The sequence below is a fragment of the Epinephelus fuscoguttatus genome, linkage group LG5, assembly GCF_011397635.1.
Source record: "Epinephelus fuscoguttatus linkage group LG5, E.fuscoguttatus.final_Chr_v1".
Classification (NCBI taxonomy): domain Eukaryota; kingdom Metazoa; phylum Chordata; class Actinopteri; order Perciformes; family Serranidae; genus Epinephelus; species Epinephelus fuscoguttatus.
The window spans coordinates 14,965,981-14,981,858 of record NC_064756.1 but is presented as its reverse complement, the minus strand read 5'-3'; the positions used below and the strand labels follow the sequence as shown (position 1 = coordinate 14,981,858).

Sequence of the window (15,878 nt, the reverse complement as noted above, 5' to 3'; positions counted from 1 at the left end):
GGTCGCACATAGAGGTTGTAGACGAGGGGTGTGTCACATTCGTTTTAGTTCATGGGCCACATACAGTCCGATTTCATCACAGGTGGACCAGTAAAACCATTGTATAACATCCTATAAATAACAGACACCTCCCCCCTTTTTACATCCATTTACAGAAATGACAAACAGCCTGTGATGTCTTTTCCACATTCAGTCAGTCAACTACTCACTGTCCTTACATGTGAATTTGTCTATACATTTCCACTCCTGGGCAGCACGTGGTTAGCACTGTCGCCTCACAGCAAGAGGGTTTCTGGTTCGATCCCAGGAGGGAGCCCTTCTGTGCAGAGTTTGCATGTTCTCCCTCCAGCTTCCAGCTTCCTCCCACAGTCCCAAGTGACCAAAGTAATTGGAGACTCTAAATTGTCCGTAGGTGTGAATGTGAGCGTGAATGGTTGTTTGTCTCTATGTGTCAGCCCTGTGATAGTCTGGTGACCTGTCCAGGGTGTACCCTGCCTCTCATCCAGTGTCAGCTGGGATAGACTCCAGCCCCCCACGACCCTCAAGAGCATAAGCAGTTACAAAAATGGATGGATGGATGGATGGATGGATTAGTAATACTGACATCACCACACCAAACTAAAGTGAAAGAACTGTATTCTGGTCGGGGACTGGACTCTCTGGTGGGTCATGTTTGACACTCCTATTGTAGACAAATGACTTATACAAGGTTTTGTTTTTAACATTTGAGGGGATCCATATAAACCGGGGCATAAAAAATGCAGGCATCAAACACTTAATTTCCGAGTCAGGTGATTTTTTTATCGTACAATATGTGCTTTTCTCTATCAATTTATGGTGTAAATATCTTTCATTTTTTCAGAATAAAAGTCATCTGCTTCTTAGATGTTTTTATTTATTGCCCCCCCCCCCCCAAATTCAATACCAATGGACTTGTAATAAATATACTAAAGGGCACAAAAGTGTTATTTTGACTGTGTTAGGCAGCAACTTCTTGTTATTTATCAGCTGATGTATACAGCGATAGCCTACCAATATCTTAAATTTTAAGCAGGATTTATACTTGTGTGTCAGCTCTACGCAGAGGCTACGCCATCACCTACGCCATTGTGAGCATTCATAGGGGAGACTGGGGTTGGCTGTCACAGTGCTTATTACAGCCACACTAGAGGACACTGTGTTGACATCCTGCTCATTTTGCACTAGTTATTTTGTGGAACACACACAAAACATTGAGGTGAAGAGATATTTGTGATTTTTATGTGTCAGAGTAACTTTTCATGTTATTGCAGTTTTTGTATTAATAGCTTGTAGGTTATCAGTCATTTAAAAATAATAAAAAAAAGTCGAAGGTGATAGCTTTGATTTGAGTCAACTTTTAGCTAGCAAGCTAAAGCCATATGCTGGCTAGCTTAAAATGTTTGTCAAGGGGTTAGTTGTGGACGGTTGTCTCTACTCTGGGGGCTGGTTGTCACACGTGTGATGGATCAGAAAGGCGCCACTGTGAGCATTTATGCTTGTGCGGACGTGTGTTGGTGTCACTCTGCAGTTACACCTCCAAAACACTGGTCAACAGCAGGGTTTTTGTGAAGTGCTGTTAAGTATAGTTGAGTCAAATCATACCCAAAACACACATTAAACATGGCTTAATAGAGACAATTTCAAACACAAGTACACAAATCAGCTTCACTATAACTCGCAGCATTCACAGACAAAGCACTTGTCTTTCGCTGGACACATTTTCCCCACAAATACAACATGCTAATGTATTTAGCACAAGCCTATGGCATTTTACATTGTATAAATTAGCCTAGTGGCTAGCAGATTTTTCCTTCACTCATATGAAACCAGGGACAACAGCAACAATTGACAAGGTAATGTTACAAAATTCAGCTCCATTACAACTCACAAGGTTCACTGACAAAACAACTGTCTTATACTAAACATGTTTTCCAAACAAATATAACATGCTAATGTTATTAGCACAAGCCTATGGCATTTTACATTGTATGAATTGGCCTAGCGACTAGCAGAGATTTCCTCTGCTCATATGAAGCCAGGATCAATCACACACAAGACTTACAATTCTATTTTTTGGAGGCTTCCACTGAGGGAAATGGTTTCAGCTTACAAAAAAAGACAGGAGGTCTGCGTCACTGCGACAAGTAGTTACATTTCTGGTAAGGTGCATGCCAGACTATGGCATAGGTTCTGCCTAGACGTAGAGCCTACACCATAGGTATGGCGTCAATTCAGTGCAGAAGTATAAATCCTGCTTAAATCGGCCAATAGGCCTGTATGTCTTGGCTGATTTATCAGTCTAGCTCCAGTCATGTAATGGGGGTTATACACAGGTAATCAGGGTATACCCACCTCTTCTTCTGGCCATTTACAATACACCCACCTATCAGCCAAAAAGCCACAGGGATATATAGGACATAATATCCAAATTCTCCTTGGTAAGCCATCCATCTATCTAGTAGTGCAACCACCTCATCATGTCTTTATCTATGTGCTATAGCCCTCGCTGTCACACCTTCTCAACCAAACTGCGCTCATGCGTATGTACTGTGCATTTAAATCAAAATGACAGCCGCCACTATTTGGGTGGGAGCACCAACTATTGTACAAAGGTGAACATCTGATACTATGTGTGCACATCAGTACCTGTAAAATCACGTTTGTACAGGGTGGTAAGGATGAGGAGGCCCTCCTCAGAGGAACCAGGCTGCCGTGAAGACAAACAAGAAATTAAGCAGAGACCATCTCAACCTCCCTCCATTAATCCATTCCTCCATCCATCCTTGCTGGGTGGGAGGCAGGAGGAGGGGATACTGGGAAATAAAAGAGGCAAACACTAACTGGTAGTCACATGTTCCTTACCATCCATCTTTTCACATGTTAGGCGGGCACTCCTCGGGAGAATGCAGAGCGAGGGAGCAAGGAGGCAGTAAAGCTAAGACAGTAAGAAAGGAAACATGAAAGGCAAGAGGTGCTTAGAGGAGCGGTTTGAAAACATTAAGCCATTAGGAGTAGACAGGAAGCAGAGGTGGAGGGTGGGCTGATTGCCAGTTTGGGGTTAGCAAAACAAAGCTGATGGCGACAATGAGAGAGAGCTTCCAGATTCACTGTTGAAGCACAACAGACTCTCTATAGCAACAAAACAAAGTCCGCTTATTTTATGTACAAGGCCTACAGGCTTGATCATACCATGGCTTAAGGTCTTTCTCCACTCAAACATGTGTTTTGCTTCTGTTCATGTCCCTTTGAATGTGTAACTTTGACTATACTGACTTATACCTCTGCAAAGTTTGTCACTGTAAAGGTGTTTTTACATTCCTCTACCGGAGGGGATGATGCAAAATCTGAGATTCAAACATACCCCAGGCAAGCTAGATTAGCTATGTCACTGATACAAAGGTCAACTACAGAAAACACATGACCAGACTTCAACACAACATCAGCAAATACAGCTTCAGTCAGAACAGAGAACACAGTTTGCACCAGTATAGTGAAGTTTTGACAGCAGACATGGTAGAGCGTGCAGTTCTTGGATATAAACCGGACCAATGTGAACACACTGTAACATTGTACAGTGGCAGGTATTATTGTAGATTCATAACCTCTGAGGCTGTGTCTGCCACTGCTGGTTACAAGCTAACATGCTAACAAACAATAAAGCAATTTAAAGATGTTTACTACATGTACCCCTGATAGAACCACTAGTCTATGATTTCATTGCACAGACTCCATATCTGAGTCTGGGCCTGACTGAGGTTCAAGCATGTATGACTGAATCTCTCTGTGTTTCGTCCAATGCTAACTTGATGTGCACCGCTCTTTCATCGGTGTCACATAGCCAGACCTGTCTTAATGCCTTGTTTCAGTGCTGGAGAAAGTGGAAAGCAAAACCTAGCGCTAGCAGCGGTGGCGGGCAGAGGCCAGATCAAGAGTTTTTAAATGAGGGAGAAAATGTAGATGTGCTTTCAGACAATTTTTTCACATTTTTTTTGTGGGGAAACCACATTAAACCAAATATTAATAAACTAATTACTATAATTTCACAGAGGGAGGCCATGGTTCTCTACCGGAAAACGGTGCATTGCTCCCTTCGGGTTGGGAGAGAGTGACTGTCTCAAGCGAGGGAGTTGAAGTATCTCGGGGTCTTGTTCACGAGTGAGGGTAGAATGGAGCTTGACACAGACTGGCGGTTTGGTGCGGCTCTGCAGTGATGCAGGCGCTGCACCGGACCCTCGTGGTGAAGAGAGAGCTGAGCTGCAAGGTGAAGCTTTCGATTTATTGGTCCACCTACGTACCAGCCCTCACCTATGGTCATGAGCTCTGGGTTGTGACCAAAAGAATGAGATCGTAGATATTAGCAGCCGAAATGAGTTTCCTCCGTGGGGTGGCTGGGCTCAGCCTTAGAGATAGGGTGAGGAGCTCTGACATTTGGAGGGAGCTCGGAGTAGAGCCGCTGCTCCTTTATGTCAAAAGCGGTCAGTTGAGGTGGTTTGGGCATCTGATCAGGATGCCTCCTGGGCACCTCCAGTTAGAGGTGTTCTGGGCACGTCCCACTGGTAGGAGGCCCGGACACACTGGAGGGATTATATATCTCATCTGGCCTGGGAACACCTTGGGGTCCTGCAGGAGGAGCTGGAAAGCGTTGCTGGGGAGAGGGACATCTGGGGTGCTTTGTTTAGCCTGCTGCCCCTGCAACACAGCCCTGGATAAGTGGATGAAAATGGATGGATGGAATTTCACAGAGGGGGACTTTAAATATGCATTTAGTACATTTTGTATACTTACAAGGTGGACATAACAATAGAATATGTTAAGGCCAAAGGTTTTAAAATAACCTATTGCTTAGGACACTACCCATATATTTTAAAATTGGGCAAACTCATTGTTTAAAGGGATGCTGCCCAATAATAACACTGTTTACAGTAGTTGATGTGTATAAGTTGTATTGACATACAGGGCAACTCCCCCATACTGCCGAGTCCAACAGGAGCTTAACATGTTTGTATTGCAGTAATTCTATAGTGACAGCATAATGATATACAGGTAACACCATATTTGATATCAGAAAAAAATCTAAATGCTATTTTAAAATGCTATATTAAAATATTGAAACTCTCGAAGTGTGTGTGTGTGTGTGTATGTGTGTGTGTTGTGTGTGTGTGTGTGTGTGTGTGTGTGTGTGTGTGTGTGTGCATTTGACGTATTTTTCACCTGTCTTTTTCTTGAATGAGTCCTGAGAGGTTGACACCAGCTGGAGGTTGACAATTCCACACATTAGCCCCAGTTATTTCTGTGCTTGTGTTGTCAGCTTGTTTGTTTACTCAGCAGCTTTTTTACTTACTCTAGAAGGCCATGACAACCTGTTTTCTCCGTCAGCATCTTAGTCTCTCAACAGAGTCCTACACAAACACTAAATTTACTGCCAAAGTGAGAGCAATTTTGGTATTTTTAAGTGAGGGACTACTGTATTTGTGTCTTTTCCTTTTGCCACCGTTTACAGTCACTTACCATCAAACCACAACCACACACTTGTGATGAAAATTTTAGCTACGTTTTTGAGTCCTAAACTCTTAATAAATAATACAGTAATAACAAGAAACAGACTCAAGCATGTAACTAGAAGATGTCTACCTTGTGTTCTTTTAAGTCCATTGCTAATACAATAAAAATGATTTAATAACAGAGGCCATTCCCTCACTGACTTCAGTGTTAAAATGATTTTGCATGCTTGTGCAGCATGCAACTTTTATCTACATATCCCAGAGTTAACATTTGTGTTTGAATGGTACTGAGTTTTGTGTAACGATGCACAACAATAGCAACATATTACTGGTAGTTTGCCATAAAATGTACACATTCATGGTCCCTAGTCAGCGAATCCTTTTAATTTTGGACACATTACGAGCTCCCATGTAGCATCAGCCTCAGGCCAAAGAGTCAATGTTGCACACAATCATTCCTCCAACTCTTTTGTGTGATGGGTTGTTACAATCTGTTGTAGCATCTAGTTGCTGTTCGGAGACAATGTGTTTTATTAGTCATTTAACTGTAAAAGCTATGTACAACAATTACCCCATCTACATTATAAATATAAAGCTCATACAAATAAACCTTAAGGCAGTATTAAAGGCTGCAGTTAATGGTGTTGTGCTGTATTCTAACACTGTAACTGTCGCTCTCCTTGGTGCTGAATAACTCTCAGGTGTGTGTCTCTCTCCGTGGTGCTGAACTCCACCACTCAGTGTGGAGGGCCCGATCGCTGAATACTGTTCAATGTGAAAACTCTCTCTACACACTCACATGTTTAGTACTCAGCATCGACTGATTACGCACATTTGTTTACAGAGCTACAAAATGCAATCAGTAAAGATTTTTTGAAATTAAACAAACCACAACTAAGACCTGCTGGAGTAAAGCAAATCAATACAATAACACAAGTTCTCTCTCTCTCTCTCTCTCTGTTTCTGTCTCTCTCTCTCTCCCTCTCTCCCCGCTGTCTTTCCACAGAGAGAAGAAGAAATGTTGCTATAAAGAGTGCTCCTTTGTTGCTAGGCAGCAGGGACATTGTACAAGAGTGAATCACTGCCGCACTGACTGTTGCTGGCTTAATACAATCAGAGGTAAGAGGTCTGTTAAGGTAATAGACTCCAAAGGTCTCAGGTATAGCCGTGGGATAAAACGGCCTCCAGCTGTAAAAATAGCACCATTCAAACAACCTTCTTTTTTTTTTGAAAGAGAGAACAATATACATATATGTTGTTTTATTCTTCTAATTGTTTTAATTGGTATAATAATAGTTGTTCTTCCTCCACAGATTGTTTGCCAGCACTGGACTCCTGGCAGACTGTGTTCTGTTGTGGATGGAGGTTTTTATTTTCACATAGGGTATATTCTGAGTGATATATCATAGGCAACAGGACTTGTGAGTTTCTTGAACGATGGGTCAACAACGCACAGTTGACTTTAATGACTCTGAAACTCAGAGCTCACAGTTAAAGCCTGCGATCCTCCACCAGTCAGTTAAGGCCTGTTTTCACTGAGCAGTACGGTACGGTTCAGTTCAATACAGATTTTTGTCTGTTTCCACTGTGAAAAGTTGTGGATGGTACCAATGGAACCGTTCCATACCGTCCCAATTTTCGGTCCCCCCTCTGTTGGGGTACCTAGCACACAGATCTGGTACTAAAAGGTGGAGCTGTGAACACTGCAGTCTGATTGGTCAATAGAGGACAGTCACTCTGCTCAGGGCTGAGTTGTGACTGGTTTTGTTCATACCCTAGAGAGTGTTACATATATTAGTAAACTGTTTACTATAAAATAAAGGATGTTTTGCTGCCTCGCAGCAGCTGGAGTCGAAACATAACTTAATTCACTGGGCCGACTGTTGCTGACTTTTAAGGTGGAACGTTAACTTGTAATGTTACTCAATGCATAAGTTGACGACTTGAATCCATCAGCACACCTTGAATATCACTGTGACAATCTTAACGTGTTTATGTATATTCATTTCGACTGGGTTATCTGAACTCCAAATGTTCTAATCTTCACTTGAAGAAAAAAAAAGCCCTAAACCCCATCTCAGCTTGCCTGAGAAGGACTAAATGCACAAACCCACTATTTTTAAATATCCCACGGAGAGAGACTCTTACTGTAGCCTGTTCTGTTTTGTTCTGAAAATGTCAGCGTGCAGCCTCGTTCTGTGGACGATAAACTAGGTGCAGACTTCCCTCTGTGTCACTGATGATAAGGAAATACAACAGATGATTGACACTGCCCACGTTTAAGGGTACTCTTTGTGGTGGAAACACTAAACAGATTTAGGGTCTAGGTACCATGTCTGAAGGGTTACTTTGGTCCCAAAGGTACCATACCAAAAATGTATGGTGGAAACGGGGCTTTAGAACTGAGGAAGCCTCTTGGATGAGAGGTGAACCGTCTCCAGGAAACTCAAGCAAGTCCAACTGCCTACGATATAACACTTAGAATTACCATGACCTGTATGACTGAGAATCTTCACCAACTTATAAAGTATATGGGAAGAAATACAGACTTTTATGTTGTGGGTGAACCAACTCTTTATGGCAGTTATGTCTGAGAGCAACTATAAGCCAGAATGTTTAGCTCAAAGATGTCATATGTTAACTTCCAAAATATTGTCAAACATCAGCTAAGGTTAGGTTAATGAAGGGCATGAGGTTGAAAAGGCATCTGGCCAATTAATACACCATTAGCTATGTAGGTGCCAGACATATTGAGATCATCATTCCATTCAAGGTAATTAACCATCACCAATGAGATAAATCCACTGAATAGCAAGTTCAGAGAAGAGTCTTTCACTTTGTGACAGACTGCACATTCAAGCATTCAATTACTCATTAATCACTAAACAGCAAGCCAATAATGGGACCTTCTTTTGTCTGATTTAGAAGGACACAATCATTGTAGTCTTTGCAGCCATATAGTTAATGTTAACCTTGTATACAAATTGCCAATACCTCACCTTTTGAAATGTCACTACTGGTAGTGTAAAATCAAATCTGGTATTGTTTGCAATTTTTCAGCTGTTTGAATGAAACTTAAACTTAGATATGTGAGACTGTACAAGCACCCACATTTGTCATTAGTTTTGGTCTCAGTGAGGCAAAACCGTTTGATTTGGAGAGGATGAGCAGGCTCAGTCTTCATCTCTATTGAAGGACCAACCTTGAATGGCATTCTTCAATCAATCCAGCGCCTGATTGGGGACACAGTAAGTATGTGATGTGAGTCACAGTACACTTTATAGTCTCTGTACTCAAAGCCAACCTCTCTGGAAATGCACCTACAAGACAAAAACATCTGTAATCAATCTCTAACTTACAACAGAAAAGCAAGAGGGAAACCACACTTTGTACCAGCTTTTACAATACACAATTCTCAACAGAAAGTGTACTTGTGTCATCATTTTTTTGCCACCACTTTTGCTATTTACTCATGTCTTTTGGGCTGATTGTGGAGTAAACCATTTTTCAGTATTGTGTCATGGAAAATACTGAAAAAGGTCAGATTTCAGTCGAGTAAAAGATGGCAATCAAAAACAAGATACGGTGTTGTGCTTGTATCCCTCATGCATCAAACACTGGCACACCAGTGTTTAGTCCTTAACCTCTTCCACATATGTGTTGTGGTTGCACATAAGCAATGTAAAGATACACATATACAGGAAGAGGTGTCATCCCATTACCACTTTTAAAATGAGTTTACTTGTGTCTAGTTTCCCAACAACTTAACATTAAACATATTAGTATCTTGGTGAAGGGCAGCACAGTGGTTAGTACTGTCACCTCACAGCAAAAGGGTTCCTGGTTCAAACCCTTTGGCTGGGGAGTTTGCACGTTCTCCCCGTGTCAGCGTGGGTTTACTCTGGGTGCTCCAGCTTCCTCCCACAGTCCAGAGACATGCAGGTTAATTGGTGACTCTAAATTCTCCATAGGTGTGAATGTGAGTGTGAATGGTTGTCTGTCTCTACTGTATATGTCAGCCCTGTGATAATCTGGCAACCTGTCCAGGGTGTACCCCTCCTCTTGCCCAGTGTCAGGTGGGATAGGCTCCAGCCCCCCCCCCCCCCCCACACACACACACACCCCCTGACAGGAAAAGCAGATACAGAAATAAATGAATGAATGGATTAATATCTTGGATGGATACATAACATACACCAAATTGCAATTGCAAAAGCTTGATACTTCATAATTTCATAACTGAAAAAGCATGACTAACAGAAATTGCCCTCACAACTGACAAACTATCATGTCATAGTGTTTTTGTAGTACTTTTTCTTTTTCATGTCCATGTAGCAATCCTACAAACAAGGACAGGTAAAATATTGGATTTAACAGCAGATTTTCTACAGAAGTCAGTGTGAATGGGACTATACACAGTCAAGTGCTCTTGTCGTGCTGAAGGGTTTCCTGTTCAATTACACCCTAAATCAAGGGGCATGTTGGTCACTCACAGATATTGGGCTTTCATTGCCGACACAGACTGTGTCCTGCTCTCTGTAGCCTGAGGAGCTGAGAGAGAAGCTGAAAAAGAAAGATGAGTGCTGCTGAATAGTGAGAAAGAAAGTAAGATCAGCGTTTTATTTAAGTGATTTATGTAAATATAAAATCACGAAGGACATTTCTTGTGTAGTTGTATGCATTTTGTGCCTTGGGTACAGCAGAAGAATTAACTATGATATTTTTTACCAGGGTTACGTCTAAGTTACTCAAAGGTATGACATGGAGATTAAAATATACTTCAGCTTCAAGAAGCGTAAAAAAGACTTGATATTTAGGTGAGTATTAATATATGAAGAAAACACACACATAATGTACTTCTATCATTGTGAGCACTCTCATTGACATTATGCATTCCCTAGCCCCTTACCCTAACCTTTACCATCACAGCTAAATGCCTAACCCTAAACCCAATGTAACCGTAAAAACCAAATCTCAAATGAGTCTTTGAAGAATGAGGACTGACTAAAATGTCCTTACTTCTCAAAATTGTCCCCACTTTTTTGGGTAAAAACACAGTTTGGTCCTCACTATGTACTAAGTACAAGCACAAAAACACACACACACACACACACACAAACACACACACACACACACACACACACACACACACACACACACACACACACACACACACACACACAGGCACATCACAGTACAACTGTTTTATGTACTTTTCTCTTGATCCAGCAGAGGGTGCTGTGACTCCATGAGACACAGAAATGCCTTGGAATAAAACTGTCATCATGTAAACATTATTAATGTGACTTCTCTCTGAACAAACTTACTCTACAAGTTTTCTTGAGCTTATTAAGCATCAGCGTCAGCATTCAAGCCACAGATAAAAATGCTCTTTAAAAAAAAAAGGAAGAAGAAAAATAGGTTTTACAGAGTGAGTTGGTTAATGGTGGTGTTACATTTGGTCTGGGGAAGTTTTCCTAATGAATGTTTTTTTTTTTTCAGTTTTCAGTGCACACTCCTTTTTTTTTTTTTTTTTAAAAAAAAAACAACATTTTACTTCAAATTAGTCACATTAGAGTTGGCTTAAAGATATTTTATTGTAGCAGCAACTATATATGCTGTGCCAACATTTGGCTACTTTGGCAGACCTACAGTATGTCATCATTTTAATATTGATGCACCTGTCCAGTGTTGTTTTTCACTGAGAAATGAGAAAACCTCTCGACCTGCTACTGATGCTCCTTGCAATTTCACCTGTCACTTCCATCATCAATTACTACCAAACATTTTTATATAGGCTATATATTCATAAAAAAAATGGAATTTGCAAAGTGTGACGTTATAGAGCAAAGCACAGACATCGCCCACTATTCACGAGCCTTCTTCCACATTCTGCTCCAGAAAATCCCCTGAATTTAGACATAAAGAAAGCCGGGAGTGACAACAAAGCTGGAGGTATGATAGCACACTGATGGTCCTCCAGGTAAGCTCAGAAGTCCACTGGCGTGCCACTGGGATGCAAGCTCCACTGAGTTTGATAGAATATGTGATTGACAGCTCTGTTCTCCTACCTCCCTTACTCATCTCGTCTTCCACACACGTCCGTCTTGTCCCTCGCTTCTGACACCCCAGACTCTTTGATCACTCTGCATGTTTGTACTGCACTGCAGAGAACTACTGAGGACTACAGCGGGAGGAGGGGAGAAAGAGAAGGAACGGGGAGGATAGAGAGAAAACATTCCATCTCTTTGTTTTTCTCTCTGTGGCATCTTGCCTTGTGGGAGTGAAGCTCTTTGTGGGGAATTTGAGAGCTTAACACTGGTGTGTGTGAATGAATTTGTGCGTGAATCTGTGTGTATGTGTGCAGGAGCCCGGGAGACCATGGCAGTCTCTGTCTTGTTGACTTCTAAAAGTCCTCCAGTGGCCTGAGACATGATGCTGTACCACGTCCTCAAATAACCAAAGGATGAGAGGACAAAAACCGAGAAAAAAAAAACGTAAGAGAGAAAGAAATAGAATGGAAGGAAGCGAAAGAAAGAAAAGGCAGGTAGGAAGAAAAAAGTTACAAAAAGTACAAGAAGAAAGAATCCATTAGAGCTGGGTAAAGAGTACAAGAAAGATATGGTGCAAGAGATGGAGATAAAGCCAAATGAGAACAGAGGTAAGGGGGATGAGACAGGTAGAGAAATGATAAAAGTATAGATGTTCAATGGGATAACAAGGAGACGTGTCATTCATCTGTCAAGGTGACAAGAAGTACAGCTGCCAGTCTCCTTCACTGAAGATGCCACTGCTGATTTATTGACTTTGTGTCTTCCTGAGTTCAAATTGCGGTTAACTGGTGAGTTTGGAGCGCCGCCTTCCTACCTGGGTGAGAGGCTATCAATAACACCACACCACCACAGGTTCCACATGTATTTAAAGCCCCTGCTGGACCTCTTTATACTCCTTAGGCTTGACTATAACATAGCCCACACGCTGCTAAATTGAAGGCAAGTAAGGCACAATACATTTACCCGATATAACACGGCATAGTGATGAACTCTCACAGCCACAGCGGCGTTAGAAAAGCCACGCAGCATGCTAAGAGAGACAGAAAGACAGAGGGGGAGCATTTTGAGTCATGACAATTTGGGATCCTAGCCCTTCATGAAGATAAAGTGGGCAATTATCATACCATCATTTCCTACTGTACTTATTGCTGTAAGGCCAATTTATATTTCATTCTTCCACCAAAAACTCAACACTTGTGCCCTCCATAGTTGATCGTTAGTAGTTTTGCGAAAGCACTGGAAAACTAGCCAACCTTCCCATGTGTCTACCTGAATGCCACTGCTGATTTGTTAAAGCTATGGTCTACGTTGAGAAAGATTTGAAAAAAGCATTCTCCCCAACACACACACCCCTCCCTCTGTGCTCCATGATCCCTCCCCTCCGAGCTTGTGTCCCCCTCCCCTCAGAGCCTCCTAACGACACACCCCCTCCCATCTAACCACACAAAAAACTAACGGCAGCTTTCACAGTCATAAGCCAGCATTGGCATACAGCTATCTATGTCACAACATCCACAATAAAAATGAAATATTACCTGTTCAACAAAAACTCTGCTGTATCAGCATCGCTTTTCAGGCCCAGATCTTGCCAGAGCTTTCTCCATCGGTCAAAGGATGACCCGATGTTTACTCTGCTTTGAGCCCTCAATTTGTCGCATTTCCTCTTCGTTTCTGCCTTTTCAGAGGCAGACCTATGCTTCCTTTCGGCCTTTGCCGGTGGGGCAAGCAGAGGCCGCTTGCTGCTGTTGCCCTCTTTATTTTCTGTGTGTGTCGTGTAGCTAGATTGCTCAGGGCCTTACAAACTGCTCGTACTTTCAAGCACGGAGAGGGATTGGGACGAGGTGGGATGAGCAGCAGAGGAGCGTCAAAATGGAGTGAGGGGATTGGACGGAGGGTAAGAAAGAGAGAGTGCAAATTTGAGCAAGGAGTAACTCCCATGCGGACCGGATGGCTGTGATTGGTCAATTTCTTTGCATGCCTGCAGCCGCCAGAGAGAATGGTTTTTTTTGGTTCCTTTTGCTCTTCACATTGTGTAGCTAGCACTATTGGGCCATAACCACCATCTAAATGATGTTAATAATAATGATCAATCTTTCTAAACGTATACCATAGCTTTAAAATTGACAGTCATATTTGTTATTTCAAGTGTAACTGTTAGTCAGATCACAAGTCTGATTGCTTCTGTCTTGAATTTGCTGCCCTGGATGCAAGCCTGGGTAAGCTCTTTTCCAATCCTACGGGAAGCCATAATGCACCTGAAGCTGTTTGGTAAATGCCAAAAAACAGAAGCATAATAATTCTATACTTATGTTAAAACAACTGATCAGTTATCAAGCTCTTCTTGTCTCTTTGCAGTCTACCATTACAACAAAAGCACCGCACTACCCCACTGTTAAAAATGGTACAATACACCATTTTATTAATATTGGTACAGTGTTTTAATAAGTAAAGTTTTTCCTGTGAGTTGTGTTGATGTGCAAAAGCAGCCTGCTGTGAAGGTGGCTCGCTGCCCACACACTACACATGGCACTGAACACAGGAAATTAAGTGTCTGACAAAATCAAAATTCAAAATTTCTTGTGGGACTACCCCCAGACCCTGACTTAATAAATGTGCCCCCAAATATTGAAAAACAACAACAACAAAAAACCCCAAAACAAAACAAATGTGTAATATATGACCTGCATTTGTGTGACTGATTGTGGTAAGTTGGTCTGGGCCACAATACCCAGTCCAGCCCTGTTCATGCCACCGAGTCTTTATCATAGACTGTATAAAATAATTGATGTAGCAATGTCACCCTTTGGTTTGTGGACTGTTGTTTTGAAGCCTTGAGTTTGGCATTTTGGCCATTGTCATCTTGGAATTAGAAGTGGTCATATTTGGACAAGAGGATGGAGCTGTGGAGGAGTGAGGGTAGTTCAGACTTATAGACTGTAGTGTTGCTTTGCAGAGAGTCCGTCACTCAAGTGGAACCGACTCTAAGTATGCAAATGGATGACACATAAAAACATGCATCCCTTACAATTGACTTGAACGTTGAAATTAGCTATGAAGATCAAAACTATTTTTTTTGTACCAGGCTGTAAATATCTTCATTTTTCTCTGTTTAGTCAGACTTTTTAACATGGGTGTCGATGGACATTGACTCACTTTTGGAACCAGCCTCAAGTGGCCATTCAAGGAACTGCAGTTTTTGGCACTTCCACATTGACTTCAATTTTCAGCCTTGGAGGTTGCAGCTTGGTCTTTACATGCTGTCAGCTTTATTTAGCGCTTTACATCCTCATGATCAGACCTGCTGCTGTTACAGTCACCGTACCTGCCATTTAATTTTCCTAATCCTGTCTGTTTCTTCATATTAGGTCTGTGTTTTGTGCCATGCCATCATAAGGCTTAGATACTTGTGACTTTTTGTCTGTGACAGATTTATAGAACTAAACCCTGTTAAACAAGTGGGATTTGATGTGGCAATAGGGTAATTTGAAAGGAAAGCCTGGCTTGTTATATGATATTTCCTGTGGTAAGTAAAGCACTGCTCATTACACTGAAGCGATGTACATCAGATCCTGTGCAGATGTGGAAACAAAGCTGAGAGATGATATACTATGCACAATATGAAACAAATACTCTGTCTTTACTCCAAACCACATCTGAGGCTAAACGCAGCAGAACAAGTATCTAAAATCTCATTTAAAACCTCAGTAGCTACTTTCATTTTTCCCACATCAACCTCTTGACCCATTTGTCATTTCTTTCCACCTTTTGCATATTCCCAAATTTCATAACTCCTCTTGTGGCTGTATTTCTTTCCCTAATTAACAGTGTTGGTTCTTTTCTCCTTTCTACGATGCTGGGCAGAACAGGGGATAGAGGCTGTAATCAAATATGCAGCTCACCCTGTTTGTCCTCCATTCTTTTAAAATCTGGCCCCAAAGAAGAGGGATCTAATTACTTCTCTCTCATGCAGAGAGAGTAAAACCAGGACTCCCCAGCTTTGTCAGTTTAGCAAAGGAACTGTACAATCTCACATTTTCTGCACTTTTTTTTTTAATAGTGAAAAGGGAAGGCTTAATCTTATTAGTGGTGGGATTCCAGTAAGCCTAATTTGCAGTATTGTAAAACATCAAGGTAATCTAATGGCCCTTTAAAGGATACAAGACAGATTACACAATGAGGACGCCAGCATTCAGATAATGAGGACTACCCAAAATAAGCAAATGAAAGAAAGAACAAAACTGTTATCTCTTTCAAAGATGCACGCAGGGTACAAAGAAAGCTCTGCACTCGCTGGATGTGTGCA

General features: G+C 41.7%; 1 long non-coding RNA gene across 1 annotated transcript in view; it reads right to left on the bottom strand.

The window, feature by feature from the left end:
* The window catches only part of LOC125888698 (uncharacterized), a 143,404-nt gene that overhangs the window by 25,810 nt on the left and 101,716 nt on the right, over positions 1-15,878 (bottom strand). The window lies entirely within an intron of this gene.